This window comes from Eulemur rufifrons, chromosome 4 (genome assembly GCF_041146395.1).
Source record: "Eulemur rufifrons isolate Redbay chromosome 4, OSU_ERuf_1, whole genome shotgun sequence".
Taxonomy (NCBI): Eukaryota; Metazoa; Chordata; class Mammalia; order Primates; family Lemuridae; genus Eulemur; species Eulemur rufifrons.
In genome coordinates this window covers 8,504,533-8,516,417 of record NC_090986.1, presented here as the reverse complement: position 1 = coordinate 8,516,417, position 11,885 = coordinate 8,504,533, and positions in this window count along the sequence as shown.

The window sequence follows — 11,885 nt, the reverse complement described above, 5'->3', positions numbered from 1 at the left end:
CTCTCAGCTCCTTTGCTCCTAGAGTTTCCCCAAAAAACCCACACAAGTGCCTAGAAGTTCCTGCCTTATCTCTACCCCAAGACTATGAATCTGTAGCAGCAACCTGGTCCTCCGTCAATCCACACTTCTAGACCACCCAGTGATAACCTCATCTGCCTGTGTGGCACAGGAGTGAACCAGAGCATATCCCAGTCTGGGCTAGCATCTCTCGCACTGGCAAGCCAAAATAAGTAACTGAGACAAAGATATAAATCAATGGAAGTTTCTTAAGCCAAAGCTTGAGGACACGCCTGGAAAAAACCCAAACCACAGATGCATCTTTGACTTTTTCTGAAGGGGCATTTGAGAACTTCAGTATTTAAAGGTGACAAAGCATACAGAAGAAAAACAGAGGAGGAGCATGGGCAGTGAGGCAAAATGGTTACATTCTTCTGAGGCCCAGGAAATTTTACATTTTAGATAGGATAATGTGAATGTTTGAAGAGGGAAAAAAAAAAGTGAGGGAAGAATCAATTATGTAGGTGTCCCTGGGTGGGGGAAAAATATATATGTATATATATTTTTAGACTTCACAATCCCTTTACTGGATAAATATTAAAATTGCCCAATTTCACACTGATGGTCCTAAAAGTTTTTTATGCAAGAAACTTGAAAATCACCATATATATATACATTTCACACCCCTTTTTTAAAGTTTGAGATAAGATTGAACACAACCACATTTTAAAATGCTCATTAATGTATATTTTACTAGTAAAAGTAAAATTAGTAAGGGCAATTTTTCTATTTCCCTTTTTTTTTTCCCATTTATTTATTTATTTTTATTTATTTATTTATTTATTTTTTTGTTGAGACAGAGTCTCACTTTGTTGCCCGGGCTAGAGTGAGTGCCGTGGCTGTCAGCCTCGCTCACAGCAACCTCAGACTCCTCGGCTTAAGCGATCCTACTGCCTCAGCCTCTCGAGTAGCTGGGACTACAGGCATGATCCACTATGCCCGGCTAATTTTTTCTATATAGATTTTTAGTTGTCCATATAATGTCTTTCTATTTTTAGTAAAGACGGGGTCTCGCTCTTGCTCAGGCTGGTCTCGAACTCCTGACCTCGAGCGATCCACCCGCATCGGCCTCCCAGAGTGCTAGGATTACAGGCGTGAGCCACCATGCCTGGCCTATTTCCCTTTGTTACATGTAACCCCCCTAGTGGCTGTAGATGTAGAAATGTAATTTTTAGCTACCCATAAAAGAAAGTTTGCTTTTAATACAAAAAATTCCTCAATAATATTTATTTAGTCATACTTTGCTATTTTCCACTAAATGTTCCATTGCTACTTACTGGAGAAGCCACTTAAAGAATGAGCCATGCTATGTGGGAAGGTTTCATCATAGAGTTGTGGGGCCTCTGGTGCACTGGGTGGGTTTGGTGAAAGAGTATTTGATTTTGTCTCTGTCCTACACCTGGGAAGATAAGCTTGTAATAACATTATTAGTGTGGAATTGAACAGACTTCAGTTTTAGAAACTAGACTAGTCTGCAGAACAAAAGTTATAATATACCTGTTTTTGCTTATGGGAGGCTAGCAAGAAATTTCATTATGAATGATCTATGGGAGCAGTCCTTGTAGATGCCTGAGACCTTTTACCTTTCCATGGGGTTCTGGCTGATGCATATTGTTAGAAATAGCTATTCGTCTGGGACAGGGTATTGCATGACTCAGCCTTCAGGCTTCACCGTAACTTTTCCATAAGGAGTTGGGGGGACGGTCCTGAGATTTTCAGTTTCTTTCACAGTACCAACCAGTCCTTTCACCAACTCTACACTGTCCCCCACCCATGGATCCTTGATAGCACCTGTCTCTCTTCTAATTTTTTCTTCCCCACAAACCCTCTTTCTTTTTTTTTTTTTTTTTTTTTTATTTTGTTTTTTGAGACAGAGTCTCACTCTGTTGCCCAGGCTAGAGTGAGTGCCGTGGCGTCAGCCTAGCTCACAGCAACCTCAAACTCCTGAGCTCAAGCGATCCTCCTGTCTCAGCCTCCCGAGTAGCTGGGACTACAGGCATGCGCCACCATGCCCGGCTTTTTTCTATATATATTTTTTAGCTGTCCATATAATTTCTTTCTATTTTTAGTAGAGATGGGGTCTCGCTCTTGCTCAGGCTGGTCTCGAACTCCTGAGCTCAAACGATCCGCCCACCTCGGCCTCCCAGAGTGCTAGGATTACAGGCGTGAGCCACTGCGCCCGGCCTACAAACCCTCTTTCATGTGCATAATGTAGCTGAGGCTACTCCTCTGGTGCATGAATCTAGTACCTCCTGGAATTATCTCCATGAATTCAAGGCCATGGCCCTAGACCTGGCTGTTGTTAGAGCAAATACAAATTAGAAATACCAGACCGAATCCTTCAACTTGAAAATATGGGAAGAGATTTTGCTCTTTTCCTTTTTCTTAAAGCTCTTAATTGAGAAAATTTTATATGTAAATGTTCTCCCTGTCTCTTTGAAATATATACACATCATTTTACCAGCTAAATAAGCTTTTTGTCATTTTTTAAAACCCAGGGTTGTCTTTTTCTAGGACCTAGGAATAATTGCTTTCGAATGTAAATAATCAAGAAGATAGTATTGTATTTCACAGTTTCTGTTGTAGTATAGGTGCCTCCCTTTAGTAGGCACCTGGCTCCAAGTTTCAAAACTATCTTCTATTATGAAGATATGAAGTTCTTTTTCTTTTGAATATAGCCAATTAACAAACAGAGGTGGCCTTTCCAATTACCAGGTGAACTTAGGATGAACTGTATGTCACAAATGGCGCTGTCAAGTCTTCTACTTGAGGACTAATTATGGTGACTTTTTTTTTTATCTTGGCAATCTCTTAGCAGATTATCTGAGATAGACATCACATTCTGGTTTAATTGTGTAATATAAGTGTTTTTTCTGTTCTTTCATCATAGAGAGTTATTTTGGGGTTGAAAATGATTATGTTTTTAGTTATATTTCCCATACACCATCCAGAATTCCCAGACATAATATAAATATACAAGATGTCCACCATGTCTCACTCTCGAGGGCCCTTTCCCTCTCTGTCTTCCAGTCACAACCCACAATTGTTCAGCAAAGTATATGCTGTCCCCAATATCTGAAGCTAGGATGGTGTCTCTGCCTATTTGCAATCTCTCTTCTAGAGCAGCTAGATTTCTACAAAAATAATTTCACAGGGCAGCAGTCAGCCATTCGAGCTCTGTGTTTCAATTACCCGGGTATCTTCAGACCTGAAACTGACCCAGAGACCAGGTGGCCCAGAAACCCAACCAGGCTCACACATGTGCATTGAGCAGTCCTGAGAATCTCACCTTTCCTCTCCTCTTTCCCAAATGCCCACGAATGTGCGCAGGACACGGGCTGCATCCCCACCCCCGCCCCCAAGACCTAAATCTGAAGCTCCAAATTTTGAATCCAGGTCATGGGGTTCTTCAGGGACGTGACAGAGCAGCTTTCATGAGGGGATCTCTCCTCTAGTTTTCCTCCCCTTGCTGTAACACCCAAGAATATAAAGCCAGGTTGATTCCACCTAGAATTGTCACATAAGGGATGGCCTTCACTTGGGATTCACAAGATCAGGACAGCCTTTGGACTGAGGTTGTACAAAAACACAAGGGAGTAATTTTCTGCATTGTGAGACGTCCACACAGACTTTGTAAGTCTCCCTTTTGGAATGGGGGCCCTTCACGTTTTCCAGATCTTGTCCAGTGAGCTGTTGTGTGAAGAATTCCCGGTATAAATGAATTTGGTGGCAGAATCTATGAGTGTAAACAAACACCTCAGCAGTTGGAGAGTAGGGCCACAAAATATTCAGAGCCATGACCATAACTACAGGCTACCTTTATACTGTGCTAATGGAGTAGGGTAGTGTTTTTCTTCCTGATTCCCAAGTTAGCTGACCAAGGACAGATAATATTACACCTCGATCTGGGGTCAGCTGTCCCACCAGGGGCTTTTTTATTCTGGCTCCACAGAATCACTCTGAGTCTCTGCTATCTCATTCTTCATGGGGATATCACCTCAGGCTCACTGGGGACCCTCTCACCAGTACCTGAGAGGCTTTGAGACATTTGGGGATGTCCTGTGCAGACTGAGGTCAGGCTGAGAACAGAATCTAAATTTCCATCTCAGGGGAAGAAGAATGGTCATCCAGGGCTTGTTCCTTTTCTCATAGAAAGAATCTCCTTTGTTGGTGCCCAGATTGGGGTTGCTCCAGTTTCCTGGGACCTCAGTGAAGAACAAGGAGGAGGTCTGGAGACACAAACTGATGGATAAATCAATTGTTTACATTTCAAATGGACATTAGAGAAATAAATGAAGCAGTCTTGGGCCCTACTGTCCAGGAACTTGCATTCTAGAACAAATGGACAAATGGCTGAATTCAGCATCGTGTGGCGAATATAAAGAAGGGAGGTGTGCAGGGGACTTTGGCTTCATGTGGGTCACTTCCCTTACGTTGTGAGTTCTGATGTCACTGTGTAAAGTGCTGTTCATAGACAGAACAGTTTTTATTATTACTATTTTTATTATTAAAAATAAATATTTATCTTCTAATATTATTGTCCTAGAAAACATTAAGAGTTTTGATTAAACTGCTTGTTATTGTATATTATAAAATAGAAAAAGAAGGTTGAGGGTTGGAGGCAGTGGCTCAGCCATGTAATTCTAGCACATTGGGAGACCGAAGTGGGAGGATTGCTTGATGTCAGCAGTTTGAGAGCAGCCTGGGCAACATTGTGAGATCCTGATCTCTACAAAGAATTTTTAAAAATTAGCCATGTATGATGACACATGCCTGTACTGCTAGCTACTCAGAAGGCTGAGGCAAGACGATACTTGAGCCCAGGAGTTAGAAGTTGCAGTGAGCTATAATCACACCACTGCACTCAAACCTGGGCAACAAAGCAAGACCCTGTCTCTCAACGAGAAGAAAGAAAGAAAGAAAGAAAGAAAGAAAGAAAGAAAGAGAAAGAAAGAAAGGAAGGAAGGTAGAAAGAAACAGAGAGACAAGTAATTGGCTTACACATATTAAAATTAAACGAACTCTAGGAGTTATTTCTTTTGGGCAGGCTTAGGAAAGACAGAACTGGAAGTATCTCAGTGGTGCAGAGACAGGAAGCCTAGGAACCACTCCCTGCCCCACCCCTGCCCAGATCCACCATTTTCTGAGCCTTGTCCAGGTCTGTCCCTACCCTGTAATCTCCCGTAACAGAACTGATGAGAGGAGATCGGTGTTTTGGGCAGCTGCTCCTGTCCTCTGTCTAGAGCTGGTGCTCACAATTTTTTTGAAACATAAAAGCAGATACATGGGAGCAAAGGTCTACATATTTTGATACATTATTTATTCATTTATAATTAAAATTAAATTTTAAATTATTAAAAATTTTTATTGAAATCCATGCCTTTAGAGATACTCCACCCAACATGTTTTCATTCTTGGAGATTCAGTAGTTGCTCCATGAATCACAATTAAATGTAAATGTAAAATGAAAAATCCCTCTGAACTATAGTTCACGTCTCATTTTCCATCCCTGCCATCTGTCTATATTTAGCTTTTATCCTATACATATTCTTAAAAAGCAATGATCGAGAAATGGAAGAAGTAACGGAAAGCCTGGGCTCTTGATCTAAATCCTGGGAATTAGGCAACACTTAGTACCCAATTCCTAGGGTTTTAGGAGGATTAATTCACATAATGTGATGTTTCCAGCACAGTTTTCTGTAACATACTTGTGACCACATAGTACATGCTCAATAAACATTGCATTAATGATAAGTACATGTTATTTTCCAAATGCAGACTTAAACATTGCTGCCTTCTCTAGCCTCTGGAAACTTTGAAGGGCCAGCAGACAATGCCATGTTTCAAGATGGTGATGGGTGGTCTTCACTTGGACCAAAGTGTCTGTGTTGTTTAAAAAGTGTTGGACATAAGGAACTCTGTGCTGTGCCTGCTTCCTCAAGCCGAGTACTACTATAGCATAGGAGGGGTAACACCAGCATTAACAGGGAAATTGTTAAGCCAATTCGTAGAGTCCCTCCAAACCTGCAAAATTTTAAAGGGGAAGGGAGTTTGGGAAACTATGCGCAGGAGCTGGCTATGTGCAGGTCACCATGTCTTGTTCCAATGGTTATCTTGAGGACTGCGCCATCTGGCGGTCTGGCTGATGTCAGCTAGACTGCAACAGAATTGAAGGTTAACTCCTCAGCATTTTCCCCCAGGGGGAGTTTGGCAATCTTAGTTCTATAGTTAACACCTCAAGACTAGTTCCTGAAATTGTTTTTTTTTTGTTTGTTTGTTTGGTTTTTTTTTTTAATTCTTATTTCAGTATGTTGTGGGGTGAAATTCTTAAACACATAAATAGGCATTGTAAAAACACAGCGGTTATTTGCTTCAAGATGGAGTGACTGCCACTGTTAGAGAATCTCATTAGAGAGGCCCTGAAGACCAAATGATTTCTGTGCACAAACTTGAGAGGCAACGTTTAGCCAAGTGGTTCTCAGCACAGGCTTCCCATTAGAATCACATGGCCAGTCTGAAGAACCACCATCACCTGTGCCATCCTCACAGATTCTGTCTATTGGTCTGGGTGGGAGCATCCATGTGGTTTCAGGTAAGTGCCCCAGGTGATGCTAAGGTGAGACCAGGGTTAAGCATAAGGCCTCTCGGATACATTCATGAAGGCTGAGTTCAGCCGTTGTCCAGAGGGAAGTAACAAGGCCTGCAGGGGTTTGGTGGGGGCAGGTCAGCACAGCCCATATTCCCATTGCTGTAGCAGAAACTGCTGCTGTCTGTGGCAGGGGAGCGCACCTGAGGGCAGAACAAGAGAAACTCACACTTTTGTTCCCTTCCTGTAGAAGCTCCTTCCTGACTCTTGCCTGTGATGAGGGCCTGGGAGGGGTAGATTTTTTTCTGCATGTCAAGATCCCTCTGCCTGTGGATGTGGTAGTAGCAGGTGAAGGGGCTGTGCTGATGCCTTTAAAGAAATATCAAGATGCAGGTGTAATATGTCCAGATAATCTCACCTGAGAAGAAAATCAAGAGGAGGAGGAGGAGGAGGAAGAGGAAAAAATGGCTGGTTCTCAGGTAAATGTGTCCCCAGTTCAGAGGCTGTGTTCAGTTTTTCTCCTGGAATGCCATGTGCTTAGAACTTGCAAACCTTGACTTCTCTACTTGTGATGTTCCTGACTAATGAGTCTGTTTCAGCTACTCTTGTCCTTTTCTTCTGATAATAGTCAAGAGATTCTGAAAAATCTTTCTCCCCTATATAGCAGAGTCTTATCTCCATTCTCTCCATCCAGGCTTCTTTTATGCTGCAAAAAAATTCTCATCATAAATTTATGACCTGCAATATTTAAAATGTTCCCTTTGTGGCTGTTGAACATGGGAAAGTGTGGATGCCTAAGATTCTTATTGGGGATGAGGTCAGGTCCTTGGATTTCAGTGAAGAAGAATATGCATTGTTCAGGTTCCATCTGGATGCCCCATCCAGCTCTATGTAGAAAAAGATGAAGTATATGCACTCTTAAAGAAGATGGCATTAATTGCCTGGGATAACCCAAAGTTCTGAAAAAAGAGAATAATTAGAAGAGACTTGCTTTCTAGGATGCTTAAAAAACTATTTAAATACACCATAGAGATTACAGAACATGGGAGATATCTGAAGCTTGAACTTTGCTTAGAACTGGCGTTTCTTCATGACTAGATTCAGATTACAATTTATTTACTTTTGGGGGGGCCGCTACTATCATAACAGTGATGTGTCCACCTTTGTGGATCAGCACCTGATGCTCATTTGTCCTATTAAAATTGATATTAATTTTATTCACTCAGTTAAGGTGCTCCTTGACAGATTTTCCTCTATAGAGTTAATTATTTTTCTCTATTATTGATACATACTTTGGGTGAGATTTACCAACTGATGTGCATAAGCCATCACATTTAATGTGGAAGCTCCCCTTCGTTAGATTCTCTTTAATATAGCTTGCTTTGGAAAATGAAGACTCTCATCTTTGTTTATTGGTATAATAAAATGGGATAAACCCAGCCTCTACCATTTACTGGATGTTTGACAAAATATTCTCATGGACCAAAAGCATTGGCATTCCTGATGAGAGTGTCAGAAATTCATAAATTCAGGGTTTACACCATATCTTCCAAATAAAAATCTGCATTTTGACAAGATCGCCAGTTCATTGTTGTACATGTTAAAATTTGAGAGATCTCTTCTAATCCACCGTGACTTTTCCATCCAGTAAATATGTACAACTTATCCTGTATGCTGTAAACAAAGCAGTCAGAAATGTATGTACCTGTGTTGGTAGCCCTATTTGTATACTGTGCCATCTAAAAAAGTAGAGTATCTACACTGGTTTTGTGTATGTTATGACATCCTTTTTTCTCAGTGTTATAGAATATATTAGAAGATATTTCTGTGTTGAAAATTACCTTATTGGGTAATTCCAGTCACTCATATAAGTCAGAACCAGTTCTCTTCACTTTCATTTCATCAGAACTGAAATTAACTCTCCCCACGGCAGCTTAATAAATATGTATTTTTTCAGGAACTGCTGACCTTCACAGATGTGGCCATAGAATTCTCTCTGGAGGAGTGGGAATGCCTGGACCCTGCTCAGAGGAATTTGTATCGAGATGTGATGTTAGAGAACTACAGGAACCTGGTCTCCCTGGGTGAGGATCACTTCAGTAAACAATTCCTATTCCACACTAAGAATTTCCTATTCTTTCTTTGTAGAATGCTTTCAGGGAGTTTCTGATTTTCATCAGAGAGGTTTTTTTTTTTTTTTTTTTTGTTGTTGTTGTTTTGTTGTTGCTGAGACAGAGTCTCACTCTGTTGTCTGGGCTAGAGTGCTATGGCGTCAGCCTAGCTCACAGCAACCTCAAACTCCTGGGCTCAAGCGATCCTCCTGCCTCAGCCTCCCGAGTGGCTGGAACTACAGGTACGTGTCACCATGCTCGGCTAATTTTTTCTATATATATTTTTAGTTGTCCATATAATTTCTCTCTATTTTTAGTAGAGACGGGGTCTCACTCTGGCTCAGGCTGCTCTTGAACTCCTGAGCTCAAATGATCCACCCGCCTGGGCCTCCCAGAGTGCTAGGATTACAGGTGTGAGCCATCGCTCCCGGCCATCTCTGTTCTTATTTTTAAATTCTCTAAGGATCCTCTTCAGTGATCTTCCCTTAAGGTTAAAGTGGGAACCACAGTGCTGTTGACGGCTTTCAAGAGACTGCAGGATCTGACTTGCTCTCCCGTTGCTTTTAAGGACATGGGAATATCTGTATATTTCTGAGGACCTCTCTGTGAAACAATTTTTAAATTTCCCCGTAGCATCATATATGAAATGTCAGAGTGAAGTGATGATGTTGGTATTTGGTTCAGAAATCCCAGGAATATAAAAAATAGATGTGGTATGTTTTCTGCTTTATAGTTTTCTATACTATGGGGGTTTCACATGTCATTCTATAGAAATTCCTGCTCAGCAATTTTATCAGAACAGCAAGTATCTCCCTAAATATAATTAAATATGATGTTTTACTTCAAAATTCTGGGTATTTTTTGTGTCAACTATGATAAATACTTTAAACTCTGTATGTCCTAGTTTCCTAACTTTAATATAGTTTCAGTTATTTACTCCCTACCTTTCTTATATCATTAGCCCAGCTATATTGCTGAGCATATATTAAACTCTCAGTTTGTACTTATTTTATAATAACTATAATTTTATAATTTTCTCTTGTTTAGGATAAAGCTTACCAGGACTGTGGCATTCCTGTGTGCATACTTATATACATATACATATGTGTACATATATATACACATGTGTGTATGTATGTGTATGTGACATGTTTTTTCACAAGAAAAATCTGTATAAGTGTATAATATAATTTTATATGCATATACATTGTGAAATGATCAATAAAATCAAGTTAATGAACATATTTTTCCCTTCATAATTTTTTTAGTATTAAGAAGACTTAAGGTCTACTGTCTTAGCAAATTTTATCATACAAAATGTGATTATTAATTATAGTCACAGTGCTGTATATTAGGTCTCCAAAACTTATTCATCTTATAACTGAAAGTTTGCAACCTTTCATCAACATCTCCCCGTTTTCCCTACCCCAGCCCCTGGCAACCACCTTCGTACTCTCTTTTCTGAGGTCAACTATTTTTGATTTCCCATTTAAGTGAGATCGTGCAGTATTGTCTTTCTGTGACCAGCTTTTTTCACTTAGTGTAATGGCCTCCATGTCCATCTATGTTGTTGAAATGATATTTTCATGGCTGAACAAAAATTCTGTTGTGTATATATACACCATATTTTCTTTATCCATTCATCATTCATAAACATTTAGGTTGTTTTCATATTTTGGCAATTGTAATGCTGCAATGAGCATGAGGGTGTGGATATTTCTTTAACATACTGATTTTATTTTCTTTTGCCATATATACAGAATTGGGACTACTGAACTGTATGGTTGTTCATTTTTATTCTTTTTTTAAATATTTTCCATACTGGTTTTCATAATGAATCTACATGTACAACACACCAACAGTGTACAGGATTTCTTCTTCACGTCTTTGTCAAAACTTGTTATGTCTTCCATTTGATGTTAGCTATCCTAACAGGTATAAAGTGGTATCTCATCATGATTTTGATTTGCAATTGCCTAATGATTGGTAATGTTGAGTACCTTTTCATATAACTGTATGTCTTCATTGGGAAACTATCTTTTCAGTCTTTTGCCTATTTTTTAATTGGGTTATTATTGTTTTTACCTTTCAGTTTTATGAGTTTTTAAACATATTTTGAATATTAATCTCTCATCAGATATATGGTTTCCAAATGTTTTCTCCATCCTGTAAGTTTTCATTTTTTGTTGTACAAAAGTTTTCAGTTTGGTGCAGTCCAACTTGTTTATATTTGCTTTTATTGCCATAGATTTGGTGTTGTATCCAAATAATCCATTGCCAAAATTAATATCAAGGTTTTTCATGTGTTTCCTTTTGCAATTTTAAGGATTTGTGTCTTACACAATTTTTTAATTTAATTTAATTTTGGGTTATGGTGTAAAAAATGACCTAATTTTACTCTCTTGCTTGTGGGTGTCCTGTTTTCCTACCACCAATTATTGTAGAGGCTGTAAATTTTGCATTGTGCATTCCTGGTGCTCTTGTCAAAGATTATTTGACCTTGTATGCATGGGTTTACTTCTGGACTCCCTATTCTGTTCCACTGATTTTTGTGTCATTTTTATGCACATATCATCCTGCTTTCATTACTAAACTTTGGAAATATATTTTGAAATCAGGAAGTATGATACCCCAGTTTTGTTCATCTTTGTCAACATTACCTAGGCTATTGAAAATCTATTGTAGTTCCATAAAAATTTTAGGACTGTGATTTTTTATTACTGTGAAAAAATGCCATTGGAATTTTGAAAGGGAGTTCCTTGGATCTATATACTACTCTGGATAATATAGCACTTTAACAGTATGTTTTCTGATCCATAAACATGGAAAATCTTTGCATTTATTTGTGTCTACTTCAATTTCTTTCATCAATATCTTATTTTTTTAGTGTAAAGCGCCTTCATCTTAGTTCACGATCTCCTTGATACAATTTATTACTAAAAATATATTATTTTTGATGCTGTTGTAAATGAGATTGTCTTTTCCTTTATTATTGGATAGTTAGTGTATGAAAACACAACTAATATTTATATGTTAGTTTAATATTCTGGTAATTTACTGAGTGAATTTTTTAGTATAAATCATTTTTTATTGTATTCTTTATTGTTTTCTACATATAATATGTCATCTAC